We start from the raw sequence: 21,967 nt of genomic DNA on the forward strand, positions 1-21,967 counted from the left end.
AAATAATAATAATAAAATAAAGAATGTGAAAATCTTATAAAAAAAATAACAGATCTGAAGAACAGATCAAGAAGAGAAAATATAAGAATAATTGGACTACTTGAAAGCTATAAATAATCAAAGAAAATTGTGAAGTGACAAAATAAAAGGAAAAAGTAAAAAAGAGAAAAAAAATTCACTGATAATCACCTGAAAGAGATCCTTCAAAGAAAACATACAGGAATATCATCGATACATTTCAAAACCTCCAAATTAAAGAGAAAATTTTACAAATAATAATACAACAAAAAAATAATTCAAATGTGCTGGAGCTACAATTAGAATCACATAAAACAGCAGTTTGCAATTAAAAAACTGTAGGTCCAGGAATATTATATATTAACAATCAGAAGAACTAGGATTGTGGCCAAAAATATGATATCCAGCAAAATTAAGTATAATATTAAATGAAAAAAATGAAAATTCAATGAGCTATCAAATTTTCAGGATTTTGTTGCAAATAAACCTGAACTCAATAAAAAATTTAACATTTAAGAGCCAACATCAAAGACTAATTTCAAAGGACTCAATTAGAACAAATTATTTATATTTTATATGTGGTGAAGTGGAAAAGCGCCCCAAATGGGACCGTGAGAAACAGAATCTTGAATTTTTGTAGCTAGAAGTTTATTACTAGTTCTTCACTCCCTAATGCAGATGGTATTTTTAACAACCCACATGTACTGTCCTGAGAGTCCTGAGACCTTGACAACCTGATAAGAAATGTTGCTTGCTGCTGCCTGAGAATGACCCCCTTAGAGTGATAACTTTTTTTGCCTCCTGTTTAGAATAGAAATTCCTTTATTATGACAAATGTATCAAGAAACATTTTAATGTCTCTTTCTTCTTTCTATAAATATATGGCCCTGAGGCCACTCATTCCTGACCCCTCCAGTCTTGGTGTTGGGGTTCAGTCACTAGCAATAAACGCTCTTAAAACTTCATTATTTTGGCTGCCCTGGTTTTCTCTCCCCTGGGCACTTCAGTGGAAATGTAAACCACTTTATGTCTAAGATTGTCATTAGTAATTGGCTAGTCAACGTATAAAGGACTGCTTGCCATCTAGGGGAGGGGGTGGAGGGAGGGAGGGGAAAAAAATCGGAACAGAAACGAGTGCAAGGGATAATGTTGTAAAAAAAAATTACCCTGGCATGGATTCTGTCAATATAAAGTAATTATTAAATAAAAATTAAAAAAAAGAAAAAAAAAGTAATTGGCTAGTCCAAAAGAAAAATGGGGGTAGAGCTGAGTATGATGTGATTATAAAAAGCAAAACTGTAGGAAAAGGTAAAACGAATAACTAAGCTCTATGAATGAGATATGAGAGCAAGAACCAACACAGAAATTAGATGGGGGGAGGAGGGTTGGTAGTTCTGAAATCCTACTCACATTGGAAAAAGTTAAAGAGGGAAATATACACATATATAAATATATATGCACACACACTCCAATAAGAATATAATAACTCCCAAATCGATAAAGAAATAAGGGGGGAATAGGATAATGTGGGCTATGGAAGGTAAGTAGATTAACAGAAGGGGGATAAGGTGTGTAGATTAATGTACAAGGTATACAGATGAAGGGAACGGGTTGGGAGAGAGGGATTCTAAGGGAAGTGGGGAGGTTAAGTAACAGAAGCAAGTTAGCAAGTAGAAATAAAATAGACTTAGCAGGGATAGGAAACAATATATGTATGTATATCTGTGTTTAAATGCTTGGGGAAAGTGGGGAGAGAAAAAGAGTAAAAAAAGAATAAAGTAAAAAAAAAAGCATAGTAGAGAATAAAATAAAACCTACAAAGAAACAAAGTAAAGATGCACAGTTTTGAATACAGTGTGTTTTATTATTATATGTGTTTTTTTTAGCAGTCATCAAAACCACTTGGTACTGGCTAAGAAATAGAGTAGTTGATCAGTGGAATAGATTAGGCTCACAAAACACAATAGTCCTTAAAGACTCCGGCTTCTGGGATAAGAACTCATTATGTGATAAAGATTGCTAGGAAGATTAGAAAAAAGTAACACTTTATACCAAGATAAAGCCAAAATGGATTCATAATTTATATATAAAAGGTAATACTATAAGCAAATTAAGAAAATAAGGGATAGTCTACTTCTCAGATCTGTGGAAAAGGAAAGAATTTATGGTCAAAGAAGAACTAGAGAACATTATAAATAATTATGAATGATATTGAGTTAATTTGGAATATTATTATATTTTGAATGATATATTGAAAATTATGAATAATTTTGATGATATTAAAAAGTTTTTGTACAAACAAAACTAATGCAATCAGGATTAGAAGGGAATCAGAAAATTGGGGGGAGAGTTTTAGATCCAAGGGTTCTGATAAAAGCCTCATTTCTAGAATATGTAGAGAATTTATAAGAATTTATAAATTTATAAGAATGCAAGCCATTCTCCAATTGATCAGATTAAAGAATATGAACAGACAATTTTCAGACAAAGAAATTAAAAATATGAAAAAATGTTCTAAATCACTATTGATTAGAGGAATGCAAATTAAGCAGCTCTATGGCACCATTGCACAGCTCTCAGATTGGCTAAGATGACAGGAACAGATAATGACGAATGTTGGAGGGGATGTGGGAGAACTGGGGCACTGATACCTTGTTGGTGGAATTGTGAACTGATTCAATCATTCTGGAAACAATTTGGAATTATGCCCAAAGAGCCATCAAACTGTGCACACCCTTTGCAGACCAGCAGTGTCTCTGAGAGATCATAAAAAGGTCATAAAAAAGAGATCGTAAGAAAGGAAAAAGGACCCACATGTGCACAAGTGTTTGTGGCGGCTCTTTTCATAGTGGCAAAAAACTGGAAACTGAGGGGATGCCCATCACTGGGGAATGGCTGAATAAGTTATGGTATAGGAATGTTGTGGGATATTATTGTTCTGTAAGAAACAACCAAGGGGAAGATTTCAGAGAGGCCCGGAGAGACTGACAGGAACTGATGCTGAGGGAAACGAGCAGGACCAGGAGAGCGTTGTACACTTCAACAATGTTATACAATGATCAATTCTGATGGACGTGGCTCTTCAGCAATGAGATGATCCAAACCAGTTCCAATTGTTCTGTGATGCAGAGAGCCATCCACCCAGAGAGAGAACCGTGGGAACTGAGGGTGTTTCACAACACAGTATTTTCGCTTTTTGTTATTGTTCACTTTCATTTTGTTTTCTTTCTCATTTTTTCCTTTTTGATCTGTTTTCTTGTGCAGCAGGATAAATGTGGAAATATGGACAGAGGAATTGCACGTGTTTAGCCTATATTGGATTACTCGTTGCCTAGAGAAGGGGGTGGGAGAAGGGAGGGAGAAAATTTGGAGCACAAGGTTTTGTAAGGGTGAATGCTGAAAACTATCTTTGCCTGGATTTTGAAACTAAGAAGCTATTATTAAATATATTTGTGCTTTCTTGACATGGAAATTGATTGTTACATATTTTGAATCCTCTTGTCCATTCTGCCGAGCACACAATCATGTTTTTCTTTTTTTTCTTCTTAATTATATTTTTCTCTTTTGTATTTAAGTTTTTAAAAAATACATTAAATATTTGTTTTTTTCCATGGAAGGGTTGGCCTCTGAGGTCATTTCCAGCTCCAGAAATCTATGAACTCAGGATCCCATGACCTGAATCTGAATCCCACTTTTCCGGAGCTTCCTTCAAGACTGAGGTCCAACATCACCTTCTATAAATAGCCTCCCCCAGCCCCAAGGACTCCTGTCTCCCCTCTAAGGTTACTTGTGGCTGCTTTGTTCATAGCTTGCCAACGCCTGCGCGAGGACTCCCCCGGCAGCTCCAGCCAAGGAGAGCCAGGCCTTTTTCCCTTTGTATCCTCGGAGCTTTTTGGGGTCTGGCTCAGTCACCCCCCAAAATGTTTCAACTATTACTCGTCATGTGACCTCGGACAAATCGCTTCACTCGATAATTTCCCTCCTGTGGAACGAGGAGTTTGGAACTGATTTTTAAAAGGTTTTGGATCCGTTTCCAGCGGCCTAGTTAGTGTCTGGGGGTTAATGGCTCTGATTTGACTCTTGAGAAACAAACTATACTTTCCGTGAGTAGGAGAGGAGGGGGAGGGGAGTTAATGAAGAGAAGCAAAGCATCTGACCCTGAGGAGATCCTTTTTTCAGCCCGCACCTGGCTGTACTTTTTGGTGTTTGCTTCTGAGGGCAAATTGTAAGGCAGCCAGAACCCGCTGAACGAAGGGCCTTTAAGGTCCCTTCCAACTGCCTATAACCCTACAAAGTGAGGGAGCACTGGCCGGAGCACCACTGGGATGGCAGAGGGCTTGGGGATTAGCCAATGGGATTCAGCATGTGGCTTGGAGAAGAAAAAATAAGAGGAGGAGATGATCATTAATCTTGAATTATTCCGTTCCTTTCAGTTGTTTTCAGTTGTATTCTTTGTAACCATTTGGGGTTTCCTCGGCAGAAATATCGCCATTTCTTTCTCCAGCTCGTTTTACAGATGGGGAAACTGAGGCACACAGAATAAAGCTCACACTGAACTGGACTGAATTCAGTTCTTCCTGACTCCGGGGCCAGTCCTAGAAACCTGTATGATTCCAGAAGGCAGAAGAGCAGTTGCATTTATTCTTGGAGCCCCAGAGGACAGAATTAGGGCAGCGGGGTGGGGGGGGGCACATTAGGGACCAGAGCCATGCAGAGGCGGCTGCTTGGGGAGCTGGCAGGCTACTCCTCCCCCAGGAGGGGGAGCTGCCCAGCAGGGACCCTTCCCCATCACCTTACATGGCCTCTGGGGGTCCTTCCAACTGTGATTCTAGGGGAAGGTTAGGTCCCAGCCCTGGCTGGAAAAGCCAGGCAAGTCGGGGGGCCAGGCATTTTGGGGATACCTAAGGTACATTGCTAATGGGCACTTATAGAGCACCTCAAGATGTACAAATCGTCTCCTTTGATTCCCATAACAACCTGGGGAGGGAGGTGCTATTCTCAGGCCACTTTACAAGTGGGGAAACTGAGGCGGGCAATCGGATGACTTGCCCAAGATCGCACTGCTCCTTAAAGGTCTGAAACAGGATTCAGCTTCAGGTCTCGCTGAGCCCGAGTCAGGAATCCCCCTCCCTGGACCACCTTGGGGTCCGGCCAGTAATAACTAGCCTTTACACGGAGAGTGGAGGCTTGCTGAGTGTTTCACACGGCTTACTTTTCATTTGATCCCCACGATATTCTAAGAGGTAGGTGGTGTTCGCCAGTGTACACAGAAGGAAACGAAAGCAAGCCCCTAGCAAGTGCCTGAAGTGTTATTTGGACTTGGTTCCTGCTGACTAAAAATGCAGGGCTGTCTCCCGAGCCCCAGGCGCCACATGATTGATTTAAGGGCGAGGCAGAGACCCCTGGGTTTACCTGCTACAGCTCTTTGACATAAACTTTAGATAGAAGAAGGTGCAGCCTGAAACTGCTTCTTCCTGTCTTCGTGACCTTGGAAAAGTCACTTCTCTCTTCCAGTTCCTCATCTATCCAAGGCGGAGCTGCTAGTTGGTCTCTAAATTCCGAGGCCTCAGCTACGTCTCCTCCCACCAACCATCATCCAGATTGTACTCCTAAACTATGGCACTAAGCATCCTATCTCTCCTCTAAAAACCAAACAATCCGTGGCTCCCTAGTGCCTCTTGGATGAAATCCCGGCTCCTCTCCTTGTCGCTGGAACTCTCACCATCGGGTTCCAGGCTCACCACACATTTTCTAGGGTTTCTACGCACTCTCCCTCCTGTGCTCTGGGCACAAGACCTGGTGCTATTTTCCGGACAGAACTTTCCATCTCCATGTTTCCGCATGAGTGGTCTCCCCAACAGGCCAGAACCCCCTCCTCGCCCCTCTTCCTCAGGAGCTCGGAACCGTTTGGGTTTTACTTAGATGCGTGCTTGCCATTTCCGCCCCAAGCCCAGTGACAGATCTCTGAAGGATGTTTCATTTCTCGTCTTGGGACGCCCAGAGCCAGCGCCTGGCACGTGGTGAGCATTTAATCCATGTTGTTGAATGAACTAATAAACGAACAGACGGCTGGAGGATGGAGGATGGAGGATGGAGGATGGATGTGGGAGCGCAGGAATGAATCACCCGTGGTGACGGGGGCTGTTGAAATGACTTAATTTCCGCGAGGCTGTTTCTCCACTGGCAAAGATCACGTCGCCATTAACTCTTGGTTAACTTTTTAAAATTTCATTCTTTATTATTTTATTAATAGAGGGCAGAGTTACCAAGGGAGGGAGAGTCTGACATTGTTGCAGATGTAAACCCCCCGAAGCAGATGGAACTGAAGATCATTCACAGTGCGCTTTCGAACGTTATTATATTATGTCATATGACACATAATACACCTTCTTAATTAATTTACTTAAATTTAATTTCGATCTAGCTTGAAATCTCTGAGCATAATTGTCTCTGAGGGGCAGAGGAGCCCCCAAACATTCTCCATGATGGTGAAAGTTCAAAACGGGACAGAGATTAGCCATAAGGCATGTGTGCGAAGGATGCACAAGTGTCTAAGGAGCTTGCGGTGTTGTCATTAATTCTGGCAAATAGGATGTTTCCTCCATAGGCGGAGTGAATTGTTTGCCAGGAAGCTCAGGGATGGAACAACAAGTCATCTAATTGTTGCTTCCATAGGGGATTTCACTGATAAAAGGGTCTCCTGAGTGAGAAAACTTCCTCTGCAAACGCAGGTTGGCCCCTCAGCAACTTAGAGACCTGAGGACAATGAGAGGCTCAGTGGCTACCCAGGGCCCACAGGCAGGACTCGGTGCAGGTCCCTTAGCTCTGAGAAGAGCTCTCTATGCATCCCGTCACACTGCCTCTCCATTTTGAGCTGAAATTTTAAATCTATCTTGTTTTTTCCAATCAGAAGTAAAGACAATTTGTGACATTTAAAAAAAATGAATGCCAATTTTTTCCCTTGCCTCTCTTTCCCTAAGATGGTAAGCAATTTGATATCAGTTATGTATGTGCCATCATGTAAAATATATTTCCATATTAGTCATGCTGTAAAAAAAAAGAAAAAGGGAGCAGCTAAGTGGTACAGTGGGTAGAGCCTGACCAGCCCTGAAATCAGGCGGTCCTGAGTTCAAATTTGGCCTCAGACACTTAATACTTTTTAGCTGTGTGACCCTGGGGAAGTCACGTAACCCCAATCGCCTCAGCAAAAAAAAAAAAAAAAAGTAGAAAGAAGGAAAAGGCCAAAATAAAAGAACCATGAAAAAAATAAAATGAAGATAGTCTGCTGCAATCTTCATTTAGACCCCACCAATTCTTTCTCTGGAGGTAGAGAGCATTTGGCATCATGAATCCTTTGGGCTTGTCTTGGGTCACTGTATTGTCCAGAAGATCTAAGTTGATCGTTGCCCATGATGGTTTTTGAGCTTAAATTTTGATTTCTCGGCCTTCTCTTTGCTGTAAGCCTCCCCTGATGCGAGTTACAATTCTAGGATCTCTGAGAGGTGCTGTGGCCAAAAAAGTTCCTCAGCCTGGGAGCAGTCTTAGAATTAATCTTTGTAGGTCTTGGGGGTGGGTCCCTGGACAACAGCTGTACCACCCATCACCGGACTGGGGGGTGCCAGCGTGTGCCAGCTCCCTTGGCACAGCCTTTGGCATCCTGGGCATTTTCCCTCAGACACATACCACGAGGGAGCATCAGAGAAGAGTTTTCAGGAAAGGCTTCCCGGATATAAGGAGTCTCCCTAACAGCAAGCGTTAACTTGGCCCTGTGGGCAGGGGACTGCCAAAACATCCTGGAACCCCAAACCAGGGAGCCCATCTGTGTCAGAGATCAGAATAATAATTATTAAATGCTTACACTTGACTGAGAAACGGGTATGAGAAAATGGTCAGAAATTTAAAGCTAGAAAAGACCAGAGAAGTCATTTAGTGCCAATGTGTCATTTTACAGAGAAGGAAACGGAGACCCAGAGAGGTTACTCTCCCAGAATCCCATAGGAGTAAGTGGCAGTTAGGATTCAAACATGGGCCCCTCTGAGTCCAAAATTGGTATCCTTCCATTACATCATACTGTCTTGTGAATGGATTTCATGCTATTATAATCATGATTCTCGATAAACAGTAGTTGCATAATATCTTTATGGAGATGTGCAAGAATCTAGGATCCTGTCAGTAGGCAACTTCCAATGTGAGGATCCCCATTACCCAAAATAAGTCCTAAAGAATTGCTGGAGTCAGTCAAGTGAGAGTTATACCAAGGATTCCGATATGATTTAATATAAGGAAAACTTAACAGAACTAACAAAAATCATATGATTACATCAATAGATGCAGAAATAGCTTTTGACAAAATACAACTCTTATTCCTATTTAAAACAAGACTTGAAAGCATAGGTATAAATGCATTTTTTTCCTTAAAGTGATAAGAAGCATCTACTTAAAATCATCAGCAAGCATTATTTGTAATAAACTAGAATATAGGATAAATTAAAAGCCTTCCCAATAAGATCAGAGATGAAACACAGATGCTCATTACCATCAATTTTATTAAATATTGTATTCGAAATGTTAACAATGGCAAAAAGAAAAAAAAGAAATTGAAGAATCAAAATGGGCAAATGAAGTAATAAAACTATTCCTTTTTATAGACAACAGGATGATATACTTGGAAATTTAGCGATTTAACTAAAAACTAGTTGAAACAATTAATCATTTAGCAAAGTAACAGGATATAAAATAAACCCACATAAGTCATCAGCATTTCCAAATAGCACCAACAAAACAAGCGATAGTAAGAGATGCCCCATTTAAAATAACTCTAAACAATATAAAATACCTAGAAGTATACCTGTCAAACAAACCCAGGAATCACATAAACACAATTATAAAACCCTTTTTATAAAATAAAATCAGACTTAAGTAACTGGATACTATTCATGGGTAGGCACAGCCAATGTAATAAAAGTGAAATTGGACCTATTAAGCTAATCTCCTTATCCAATACCATCCTAATTAAATTACCAAAAAATTATTTTATTGATCTAGAAAAAATAATAACTAAATTAATTTGGAAGAAGAAAAGGTCAAGAATATCAAAGAAATGAATAAAAAAAATGTAAAGAAAGGAGGCCTGCCATTAAATTGTATTATAAGGCTATAATGATCAAAATTATCTGGCTAAGAAAAAGAAGGGTGACTCAGTGGAACCGAACAGACACGTGCAGGAGCCAATAACTGCTAAATGAACTGATCCACAGTGTTCAGAACTTCTGCGCTCGCTGTGGCTGAGGGCTCCCCATCTGAATGGTGAGGTCTGGCTGAGGGAGGCCGGGGGTGCTCATCGTTAGGCCAAAATTAGCCCTGCTTTGTGCCTCTCGTCGCCGGCCTCCCCCCCACTTCAGTCGGGCTTGTCGGGGCGGGAGCCGACTTGGAGTCCTCGTAAGTCCTCCTCATGGGGAGGTGGTCCACACAAGGCTGAAACATCTGGCCAAAAAGCAGCTGGGAAAGTGTCGCAGCTGGAGCTCTGGAAAGGAATACTTAGGACTCAGTGTGATAGTTGAGATAATGATTCTCTAGCTAAGTCCATACTTAGTGTGATACTGAATGTGACGTAATGATGTAATGCTGTAAGTCTGGAAGACCTGAGTTCAAATCTGACCACAGACACTTAACACTTCGTAGCTGTGGGACCCTGGGCAAGTCACTTAACCCCAATTGCCTCAGAAAATACATACATTACATACATATATGTGTGTGTGTATGTGTGTGTGTGTATATATATATATATATATATATATATATTTGAGCTGATTGATTTCAGAAAAACATGGAAAAACCCGCATGAAATAATGGAGAGTAAAGTGAGTAGAACCAGAGAACATCCCATGCAATAACAGCAATATTGTTTGCAGAATGACTGTGAACTGAATATTATAAATAGGCAAATAAGCTACAAAGGAAGATGAAGGAAGATGTTATCTACCTCCAGAGGAAGAAATGCTACATAGAAGTATGCAGTGTGTGTGTGTTTGGAAATGATGACCTTCTCTGGGTCAGCGTGGGAAGGGAGGGAGGGAGATAGTTGAGAACTTAAGTGTAACAAAATAAATTAAATTAAATTAAGAAAACAGAAAAACAAATGCTGGGAGAACAGAACATGTCGAGGGTCACACAGCTTCGTAAGGCTCCAAGCCCAGCATGCAATCCACTCACCATGGAGCCTCTATTTACAGAGAGAAGACATTTTCTAACTTTTGGAAAAATTAGTCCCTTGTGGGGTTTTTGTTATCATCAAAAATGGCTGAGCCCCCCAACTGCAGCTAGGGTCTCCGGGGAAGATTTCAAAGTCAAATAATTAGGCACGGGCCCAACTAGGTCAGGACATGATTGGGGAGGGCAGGCCGACCCCTGGGCTGTCCAGTTCCAAGAAAGTCAGGATGAACCCAGAGCACTTCCAGGGAACACGCTGTTCTGAGATTCTGCAAGTATTGGAGAAAATGCCCCGCAGCCTTGGAGCTTCTAAACTTGCTCTGACCTGGAGGGGCTGCAAAGCTCTTTTTGGGGACATAAAATCCACCTCCCGCTCGGAAAACCCAGCTCCCCCAGGGAGCCTGACCTTCTCTAGTCAGCACAGAGCTCGTGGGTCAGGACAAATGCAATGCTTCCAGCCTAGGAAAGCTCATCCTTGGCTTTTTTTTTTTTTTTCAGTTTACACAGTTCTCTTGTAAATTTCCAAGCTCTGGGATCCCATCAGCCCTTGCATTAAACAACAAACAAACAAAAAAACCAGCTTTTTCCCAAAAAAGGTCAAATGTAAACAAAAGGAATGAATGCAGCTTGTGTTCAGCCACTGTTCCCTAGTCTTGCTTCTTCCATCTTCCCTTTATATCACAAAAATCCAAGTTGATTATTGTTGTTTTTTGTTTTCTGTGCATACACCCCTGCTTGACAGATAACACCTTTTCCTGTCTTCACTGAAACTGTTGTCATTGTTTTCTGAATTTTATTTTCAAATTATGAGTTAGAGTCTATGGTCACCAAAGCCTTGTTTGATTCTCATGTTGTGTGATTGTGTGATCCTTAGGAGATTAAAAGGGAAATGAGGGGGAAGAAATAAGGAAGGAAGGAAGGGAGAAAAGAAGGGAGAGAGGGATGGAGAGAGGGAGGTTGGAAGGAAGGAAAGGAGGAAGGAAGGAAGGAAGGAAGGAAGGAAAGAAGGAAGGAAGGAGGAAGGAAGGAAGGAAGGAAGAAGGAAGGAAGAGAGGAAGGGAGGAAGGAAGGAAACGAAGGGGTGAAGTAAAGAAGGGATGGAGGAAGGGAGGAAGAAAGGGAAGGAGGGAGGAAGAAAGGAAGGGAGGGAGGAAAGAAGGAAGGAAGGAAGGAAGGAAGAAAGAAGGAAGGAAGGAAGGAAGGAAGGAGTGAAGTAAAGAAAGGATGGAGGAAGGAAGGGAGGGAGAAAGAAAGGAAGGAAAAGGCAGGGAGGGAGGAAGAGAGGAAGAAAGGGAAGGAGGAAGGGAGGAAGTGTTATGCCACAGTTCTCTTTTATTGTCCTGACTCAGTTTCCCTAAATTGTCCTGCCTCAATTTCCCTAATTATTCTGCCTCAGTTTATAATTGTTCTGCTCAATCCTGCAAAACCTCCCCTTCCTCTTAACCAGAATATTTGATAAGGATAAAAGACCTTATGTGTTGGAATATCTGACGGCCTCTCCCCATCCCAAGCTATCAAAATGTCAGCTACCCTCTCACCAAGATGCCTCTCGCCATTTCCAGGGCGCCTCCCCCATTATGTCATCCCCATCTCCGGTGGCTCGCCCCTCCCTCAGAGTCACCCTGCCTCGGGCCCTGCCTCGGTCTCCCCCGGAGTCCGCGCCACGGGTATGTAGGTCATTGAGAACTCTGCTTGCTGGATTCTTGGAGAGAGGCTCATTCAGCCCGGGGACCAAACCATGGATCCGTCTGATCCCAGTAACTCTCTCCCCCTTTCAAATATTAAATGCTCTCTAACTCTATCTTGCCTCAGTTTCTCCGGCGTCACAGAAGGGCGGGAGGGAGGCAGAAAGGAGGGAAGGAAGGGAAGAAGGAAGAACATAGGGTGGGAGGAAGATGGAGAGAGAGAGGCGAGCATAAATTCTGTAGAAAGAGACATTTAGGGAAAGCTAGCAGCAGCCTGAAACTGCCGGGGGGTGGATCCCAACAGGGGAGAGGGGGGTGTGAGAGAGAGACACTGTGTGCGCGTGTGTCATGCTGCAGCAAAAAGAACAAAAGGAAGGCGGGGGCAACGTCAAATCTCCCCCCAGGGAGGAGGCTGAGAGAGGGCCGACAACATGGCGGACCCACGGGGGCGAGTGTGCCCGGCGGGAGCAGACGCCGGCGTGAGGAGCGCTGAGGGGGGGTCGATGGCGGGCGGGGCTGGGCAGAGCGCCCCCCCCCTTTCTCCCTCCCCCCCCCGGGGGTCGCCTCCGCTCTGAGGCCGATCTGCAAAAGGGGGAGGGGGGCTCCCAAACTCTCACCGCCTCCTCCCCCCTCTGGGGACCGGGGGCACGGAAGGCAGCGTGCAGAACGCCCACCATCTTGTCCTGCAGGGGCTGCAGGTGCCCGTCGGGGAGCGCGTGCGTGACGTTCCTGCAGCTCGGCGCCGGGCCTGCGGATCCCGGACAAAAGCCGCAGCGAGAGCACAGCGCTCTGCCTTTAGCAGGAGGCGCCCCCTGGTGGCCGCGACGCGCTGCTGCGTGCCTGGGTCCAGAGCGTCGCGCTCGCCTGCCTCCCCCCCCCCCCCCCCCCCCCCGCCCCGGGCCGCCTTTGTCTCTGCGGCCCGGCCCGAGTCCCAGGGCCGCTCTGACCGAGGACCGAGCAGTGTTAGCGAGCGGGACTAAGCCGGGCTTTGTGGTGCTTTTAAGTGTGGGCGAGGGGCTGTGTGACCCCGAGAGGGCTCCAGAAATGGCGTCTGTCTCCATCTCTTCCCTCTCTCTTTCCCTCTCTCTCTCCCTCCTCCCCCCTCTCTCTCTGTCTTTCTTCCATCCTTCCCTCCCTCTCTCCTCCTCAGTCCCTCTCTGTCTCATGGTCCTTCTGTCTCTGTCTCTCTTTGTCTCTCCCTTTCTCTGTGTCTCTCTGTCCCTCTCTTCCTCCCTGTTTCTCTGTCTCTCCATCTTTCTCCCTCCCTCCTTCTCTTCCTCCTCTCTTTCTCCTCTCTGCCTGTCTCTCTTTCTGTCTCTTTCTATCTCTGTCTCTTGTTTCTGTCTGTCTCTCCTCCCTCTTTGTCTGTCTGTCTCGGTCTATCTCCATCTCTCTGCCTCTAGCTCTGTCTCTATATCCGTCTGTCTATCTCTCTATTTCGCTCTCTGTCTCTCTGTGTGACTCTGTCTCTCTCTCTGTCTCTCTGTGTGTCTATATCTGTCTCATTGTCTTTCTGTTTCTAGCTTTGTCTCTCTCTGTGTGTCTGTATCTGTCTCTTGTCTCTCTCTGTCTCTCTCTATGTCTCTCTGTCTCTGTCTCTAGCTCTGTCTCTCTGTGCGTCTGTATCTGTCTCTTGTCTCTCTCTGTGTCTGTATCTGTCTTCGTCTCTCTGTCTCTCTGTCTCTCTCCCTCTCTTTGTCTCTCTGTGTCTATATCTGTCTCATTGTCTTTCTGTTTCTAGCTTTGTCTCTCTCTGTGTGTCTGTATCTGTCTTTTCTGTGTGTGTGTGTGTGTCTGTTTCTGTCTGTCTCTTCCTCTCTGTCAGTCTCTATCTCTTTCTCCCTCTTTCTCTTTCTGTATCTCTTTCTCTCCATCTCTTTCTGTCTCTTTGTCTCTGTCTCTGTTTCTCTGTCTCTGTTTTTCTGTCTCTGTCTCTGAAACTCTCTCTGTGTCTCTTTACTTTTCTGTCTCTAGCTCTGTCTCTCTCTGCATCTGTCTCTCTGTTTCTGTCTCTGTCTCTTCCTCTCTATTTCTCTCTTTGTCTCTGTCTCTAGCTCTGTCTCTGACTGTCTCTCTGTCTCTGAATCTCTGTCTCTTTACCTTTCTGTCTCTAGCTCTGTCTCTCTGCATCTGTCTCTGTCTGTCTCTCTGTGTTTGTCTCTGTCTCTCTCCGCATCTGTCTCTCTCTGTTTCTGTCTTTCTCTCTGTGTTTGTCTCTGTCTCTAGCTCTGTCTCTCTCTAGATCCGTTTCTCTGTTTCTGTCTCTGTCTCTCGCTCTCTATTTCTGTCTCTGTCTGTCTATCTCTCTCACACACTCAGCTGGAGATACGACTCCATTGCTCCTAGACCCCCATCCAAACCACAGCAAGAAACAGCCAGTCCAGGGTCCAGGCAGCCTCATGCCCAGGGAGGGGACAAGAAAAAAACGACCCAGGCCAGAACCTTACAGGAAAAGTGAGACAAAACTCAGGAACTCCTGCAGAGAGCCGAGCTTAGATTTAACTTCTAAAACCGAGCAGACGCTGCCCACGTTACCCAAGCCTATAGGGAGCAGAGGCTGACCTAAGCACCAAGTCCCAGTATAGGTGGAGATATAAGTAAATAGAAGCAAGTGCTGAACACAGTAGAGATATTCCAAGGACTAAGACGCCCTAGAGCTAAACCCAGAAGAAAAAAAAAAAAACAAACAAATAAATCTGAGTAAAGTCTGGGTGAATAAATGACCTTGCTGCAAGGACTACCAGAGCACTTGGAAGAAATGAAGGGAGATAAAATATGATGTCAAATAAAAGGAGAACTGGTGAGGAATGAATAGGAAGGAGAATAACTTAGAACAGAAAGTAGTCCACCTTACCTAGCAATTGGATTCCCTGAAAATAAAAATGGACCACAAAGAAAGCAATGACTCCATGAAACAAGAAACTTGTAGACAAAATTGAAAAATTATGTGTGGGGGAGGAGGGGAGAAAATGAAGGATTTATACTAACAAAAATCTGGAAAACAGATCATGGAGAGAGAAAAGATCTAAGAATCTTTAGACTACTTGAAAATTGAGATTAAAAAAAGCAAAGAAAAAATCCCATGGATGCTATATTACAAGAAATTCCAGAGAAAAACATTCTAGATCTACTAGAACAGAGAACAAAATGAAAACAGAAAGATACAGGCTACTTCCTGAGAGAAATCCTGAAACAAAAATTCCTAAGAGTGTCATAGCCAAATTCCAGAGATTTGGTGTCAAATAAACAATGTTTTAATTAGCTAGAAAGAGTTCAGGTAATAAGGAACCATATTAGAGATCACAGAAGACTTGGCAGCTACCGCCATAAAGAAAAGGAGATCTTAAAATATATTCCAAAAAGCAGAAGATAAAAATATTCAAAAAATTCAAAGATAACTTACCCTACAAAACTAATTGATCTTTAATAGAAAAGGGGATTTTCAATCTTTCCCCTTGAAAAGACTAGAACTGAGTGGAAGCTTTGAAATTCAAAGAGATCAAGAGAAAATGAGAATAGTAAATACATTTGAGCATTAGAAACCTGCTATGCAATGATAAAGTTCTAACATTCTAAAACTTCAGAACTTTAATGTCTTTTAGAGTCATAGAGACTCTTAAAGAAAACAGAGGGGCTGGAAGAGAAGGGGGTAAGGCACTCTGCATGATTTTAAGAGGAGAAAGAAAAGGTAAAATACTATAGAAGAAAATGAGGAATGGGAGATAATCTATTTCACATAATGGGATGGGTGAGGTGAAGAATATGATAACATGGAGGAAGGGATGGGGTTAACAGGCGTCAAACAAACAGGCCTCTGAATTGGACAAAGGAAGTTTGAACCCGCAGAGGGTTTAATACAAAAATATTTTAAGTGGGAAAATAGAGTTAAGTTGGTAGAAGGTTAAACTGGGACCATGGGATTAGGGAAAGATTATTATAGACAAATTAAACTCATATAGGGAAGTGGAGTATGAAGGTAGTACTAAAAGGGAAAAAAAGAAAGTAAAAACCTATAATGTAGACAGGGCAAGGGGATGAGAAGAAGAGGGGTAGAGGGGGAACAAATCAATTACAGTTCATTAGTATTAATCATACTTTCTCGTTCACTACTTTCTTCTTTGTAAAACAGGGAGTGGAGAGGGGAGGAAGAGTAAGAAAAGATAGGAGGAGGAAAATAACATTAAAAAATCATAATCATTAACAGGAATGGGATGAATTTAGAGAAGAGGATAATAAATAAGCTTAGGAAATAGAATCCAATTATGTTGTTTATAAAAAATACAATTAAAACATAAAAGTCAGAATTAAAATAAGGGGCTAAAGTAAAAATCTATCGTGCCTCAGATGAACTCGGAAAAGCACAGTTATTAATCTTAATCTCTGAAAAGATTACATTAAAAATACATAGGACAAAATACTAAAAGTAAACACTTAAAGGAAAAGTTCATTTCAGGAGAAAATAAACAGTAAAATTATAAATGTTAGGGCATCAATGTACCCCTTTCAGACCTAAACTAATCTAACAAAAAGATTGACAAGAAAAGAGAGGAAATTAAGAGAATTTTAGAAAAGTTGTATATGGTCAATCTCTAGCAACTGAATAGGGACAGAAAGGAGTATACGTATTTTTCAACTTTATGTAGCATTTCTCCAAAAACTGACCATATATTAGTATAGTAGTATGTGTGTGTGTGTGTGTGTGTGTGTGTGTGTGTGTATTCTATACAGAATAGGACAGATAGCTGTGGTATTCCACAGCTCTTTCCAAGTTTATATTACATCATTATTGACTACTTTTTAGATTTGGCAGTTCAATCTGTTATAAATCTATCTAATGGCATTAACATCTGGTTTACATGGGAAAGACATGAACAAGAAAAACATAAGAGATTTTATCAAATGATTGGTTAAGCCATGGCTGAAGTATGTCAATAGTGTTTTGTGGCTCGATTTAGCAATGAATTCAAATGAATCTGGCGTGATCTGCTACTGAAGAAGCCATGATAGATTTTAGTGATTATTGTTCTATCTTCTAGATTTTCACAAAAGAGCCCTTTTTGATGATTATTTATATATTTAATATTCAAAAATATCTGTACTATTTTTAAATTAATAAATAATAAAACATTTTATTTTATTAATACTAAAAAGTTAATACATTTATGTGTTTAATCATTATCGTACATCATTTCCAGGAATAATTTACCATTCACATTATATTGTTATCTTAAGTTTTCAGGCTCTATTCTCTCCTGTTTTTGGAAATCAGGATAGTTGTTTTTCTCTAAGGCTGGGATCCTTCTCCCATTCTTCATATCTTTAAAAGTAAAGTGACGTTGTTTGAAAGTCCTCCACATGAATGAGACCTATCAAACTAAAGAAAATATATCTGTTGGGGCAGCTAGGTGGCGCAGTGGATAGAGCATCAGCCCTTAAATCAGGAGGATCTGAGCTTAAATCTGACCTCAGACATTTAACACTTCCTAGACCCTGGGCAAGTCACTTAATCCCAGTCGCTTTAGGAGAAATACATATCACACTCACATATATGTTGATTTAGGTATTCCTAGGCCTCTTGCAGAATCAATATTTATGAAGGCCCTATTATGTGCAGGGCAAGTATGTACCAAGTCCTAGAGAGTCAAAAAAAGAAGCAAAAAGCAGTCCTTGTTCTCAAAAAGCTCACAATCGAATAGGAGAGACAATGTTTTCTACAGCTTGGGCACCACTATTTAAAGCCACTTCCTAAGATTCTATTCCTTTAATACCCCCCCTTGAATTAACCTCTGTTCTAATGATTAATCCCCCCATTGACTCTTGTGCATTTTTTTTAAGGCTGCTTATATGAGGTTATCAGAGGATTCAGACCCAAGTCCGGACTTAGTTACTTAGCAGCCATGTGACCTTGGGCAGGCGGCCATATTTACCTCATTAAAAAAATAAGGATAATATTCCTTCACCTTGACCCCACAGGGATGCTGTGAGGGGCCGTGGGCTGTCCTGCAGACATCTCACACTCAGAAGGCCCACACTGGACTCAGTATTTCTCTCCTTCAAACTCTTCCCTCTTTCCAACGTCCCTGTTCTTTTGAGGGCACCATCACCCAGCCTCGGAGCCTTGGGGTCTTCCTCAGTCCCTCACCCCCCCTCCTCATATCCAATCTGTGGTCAGGTCATGTCGGTTCCCTTGTACGCGTCCCCTTCTCTCCTTGGACACTGCGACCAGCCTGGTGCCAGCTCTCTTACATCGGGATTATTTTGATAGCCTCTGGTTCGTCTCTCTTCCTCCAGTCTGCCCCACTCCGATCCCTCCTCCTCTGAGGTGATTGTCTGACTCTACCCCCAAATCCACACAAACTCACTCAACAAACACCAGCAGGGAAGGGCTTGAAGGGAAGAGGAAGGAACAAACATCTAGTAAGCACCTACTATGTGCTAGACACTGCAAAATGCTTTCCGAATACGTCTCGTTCGATCGCTCGGTGGCTCCCTCTTGCCTTTCAGATCAAACAGAGAAGCCTCCCGTCGGCACTTAAGCACTTCTCACCCTTCCTCTTCCCGCCTTTCCGGTTTTAATCTCCATTTCTCTCTATCCCCTCTACCACGCAGGTGCGGCGGCCCCATTTTCGGGGATGACACTATTTGTAATCCCTGCCATCTTCGTCTCCAACTCCTGCCTTCGGGCTCTCTCCAAGACTCTGCACAAGTTCCCGCCTTCCGCCGGAACCTCCCCCTAGTTCCTTCCCCTCCCAGAGTCCTTGTTCTCCATCTGTACCTTGCGTTACCGGCTTCTTTTACCCAAGTTTCTCCATTGTGAGATCCTTGAAGACAAAGTTTTTGCCTTTTTTGGGTCTCCTCAGCCATTAACACAGTAAACACTTACCACGTGTCTGGGGACTGACCAGCCACAAAAAAGGGTTTCCCCCCTTCAGGACTAAGTAGCTGCTTGGACCCCTCCCAACGGGGGGATTTGGGGATAAAAAACGGTTTTTAAGCAATAAAGTACGGGAAGATGGTGACTGGAGTCGGTGAGGGTTCCAGCCAGGCTGAGAGAGAAGGCCGTTTGGGACCCAGCTTCTTAACCTGGGGGGGCCTGGCCGCTGAATTGGGGGCTGCTTATATGCCTCTATGCAAGGGGTCACACAAGAGTTTCTGGGGCGAAAGAGGCGATGGGAAAAGTTTGAGCCCCCAGTTTACCGGATAGGAGGCGGGCCTCGGATCAAGAACCCACAAACATTAAAGCCCTCTGTATAGCGGACAGTGTACCAGGCTCCGGAGAGAGAAAGCATCGCAGAGATTATAGTCTGCGGCGGAGATGGCCCGAGAAATAAGGCTCCTTCCTCCCCCCTCGCGCCCCCCGCCCCGGGCGTTTCTGGGACCGGGACAAAACTGAAGCCTTTGCCAGGAAGGGGGAGCCAGGAGATCTGCTTTCCCGAGCCGGGGACGGTTCTGCTTTCTCTCCGACAGAGGGCAGTGTTTAGTCTCCTATCACTTCAGGCTCCGAAATAAAGAAAGAAATCGCGTTTTTAATTGCGGGGAGAATTTTAATCACCACGAAGGGCCCGAAAGGCCGTGTCAGCGTTTCCATGGCAAGCGCCCCTTCTCGGAGCTTTATTGTAACTCGGCTGCAAAAACACGCCTCGTGCCAAGCGCGGCCGGGCCGGGAGACGGCGGGCATTTGTTGTTATTATTGCGAAGATGATTTTTATGACTAAAGATCCTGTCTTCAATCAAGTCCGAACAGCGACGCAGTAAAAATGGCCCGTGGGGGGGAACGCCCCCTCCCCCCCGGCTGCCAGCTCCCATTGGCCGAGCCAGCCTGGCACACAATGCCCCCGGCGTCCGCCCTGAGCCCCGCCGCGGAGCATGCCGGGAAGGTTCTGCAGGGAGGCAGGGAGAGCCGCCCCTCCCGCGGGCAGGGCAGTGCCCGGCTCCCGTGCCCCAGAGTTATTCATTCATCCAGCAAGCATTAATTAGGAGCCTACTGTATACCAGGCACCTTATCTAAAAACAACAACAACCAAAAAAAAACCCAACAGTCCCTACCCACAAGGGGGGGGCGGAATACAGGGCCGGCGGTGGGCTCCAGCGAAGGTCAGAAAGTCCCCGACTGGGCCCAGGAATCGGCGGGTATTAGTTACCACTCACACCCTAAGGAAGGCAAGGAAAAGCTCCCTTTACTCTGCCCCAGTCCTGGCTCTGAAGGCAGCCAGGTGCTTAGTGGATAAGGCCTGGAATAAGGAAGCCCTGAGTTCAAAAGTGAATTCAGGCACTTCCGAGCTGGGTGACTGAGTCTGCCTCAGTTTCCTCATCTGTAAAATGGCTGCAGAAGGAACGCGACCCCCGCCAGGGGCTGCCAAGAAAGCCCCGGGACAGCATGAGCTGCTGTGGTCAGAAGTTTAAACAATCCGCAGAACGAGTTAACCCGGGCCCAGAAGTGAAGGCTCTGCCAGGCTGACCGCTTGCCAATGAGCTCTCCCAAGCCGGTTCGGGCTGGCTCCACTACAGTCTCCCATTTTACAGATTAACAAGGCTGAGGGAATTTAAATGCCTTCAAGCCCATGCCGGGCTCTGTCCATTAGCTCAGCCTCTCCCAGCTTTCCTGCCAAAGCCTTTCGCTTCTCTTTCTACCTCAGGGGACTCTTGCCGGGGGGAGTGAGATAATGTGGGTAAAGTGTTTTGCAAACCCTAGGATGCTGCAGAAATACAAATTATTATTTTCCCTGGCAAAGAAACAGTTTTTCTCTGATCTCCGCCTCTGCTAGGATAGTGATGGAAAATATCAGGAGTTCTGCACCTGAGTCCATGGCCCAGTTGGTGATGGGCTGAGCCCAGGCCCTTTGGTCACCAAGATGGGACCGGCAAAGACGCTGAAGGCCAGGAGACCGGACATTCCGGGGCGGAAAAGGCTTCTGGCGATGCGAATCTCCCGGAAATTGGCTCAGTTCCGTGATCTTGCACCTAGGACAGCATCTTGGGTACATCTGAGGCAAACTAGGACAATCGTCTCAAGCATGTACGGGTCTCCAGGTCAAGAAACCCCCCCACTGGGGCAGCAAGGTGGTGCAGTAGGGGAGAACATGGCGGGGAGGGGGCAGAGTTCAAATTCTGCCTCAGATACTCACTAGCTGTGAGAACCTGCGCAGATCCCTTAATCTCTGCCTTTGTGCACTGGAGAAGGAAATGCAAATGGCTCCAGTATCTTTGCCAAGAAAAGCCCAATGGGGACATAAAGAGCTGGACACAAACAACAAAGCAAAAGGTATTTTCTGATCACCAGAGCTGTGGGAAACTGAAGCCCTTGCAAGCAGGGGCTCGAGGAAGATATTCCAGATGTCTTGTATATAAAAGCATTTAAACAATTTTGTTGAATTGACCTGCATGTGATGGAAGCAATTCCTGCTAAGCATTGGGAGGTTTGGACCGAGTGACCTTTAAGTGACCTTCCTTCTCCAAGATTTCCTCATCTTTAAATTTAGTGAGCAGGACCTTAGTGAGCAGGACCTTGGTGAGCAGGACCTTAGTGAGCAGGACCTTGGTGAGCAGGACCTTGGTGAGCAGGACCTTGGCGAGCAGGACCTTGGCGAACAGGACCTTGACGAGCAGGACCTTAGGGAGAAGGACCTTGGCGAGCAGGACTTTAGGGAACAGGACCTTGGCGAGCAGGACCTTAGAGAGCAGGACCTTAGTGAGCAGGACCTTAGAGAACAGGACCTTAGCAAGCAGGACCTTAGAGGGTAGGACCTTGGCGAGCAGGAGCTTGGGGAGCAGGACCTTAGAGAGTAGGACCTTAGAGAGTAGGACCTTAGCGAGCAGGACCTTGGCGAGCAGGACCTTAGAGAGCAGGACCTTGACGAGCAGGACCTTAGAGAGCAGGACCTTGGCAAGCAGGACCTTAGAGAGCAGGACCTTGGCGAGCAGGACCTTGGTGAGCAGGACCTTAGAGAGCAGGACCTTGGGGAGCAGGACCTTAGAGAGCAGAACTGCTGCTTTGGTTATTTGCTTGATATGTTTTGGGGTTTTGGTTTTAGTCTCAGATCCCATCGCTAACACCC

At 44.3% G+C, this 21,967-nt stretch overlaps 1 long non-coding RNA gene across 1 annotated transcript; it reads right to left on the reverse strand.

The window, feature by feature from the left end:
• Positions 1-19,435: 19,435 nt before the first annotated feature.
• LOC127564416 (uncharacterized) lies at positions 19,436-21,644 on the reverse strand. The gene is made up of 2 exons (XR_007954258.1): positions 21,567-21,644; positions 19,436-21,536 (listed from the first exon to the last, which is right to left on the reverse strand). It is a non-coding gene; the product is annotated as an uncharacterized LOC127564416 (long non-coding RNA).
• Between the last annotated feature and the right edge of the window lie 323 nt (positions 21,645-21,967).

Source organism: Antechinus flavipes, chromosome 5 (genome assembly GCF_016432865.1).
Source record: "Antechinus flavipes isolate AdamAnt ecotype Samford, QLD, Australia chromosome 5, AdamAnt_v2, whole genome shotgun sequence".
NCBI lineage: Eukaryota > Metazoa > Chordata > Mammalia > Dasyuromorphia > Dasyuridae > Antechinus > Antechinus flavipes.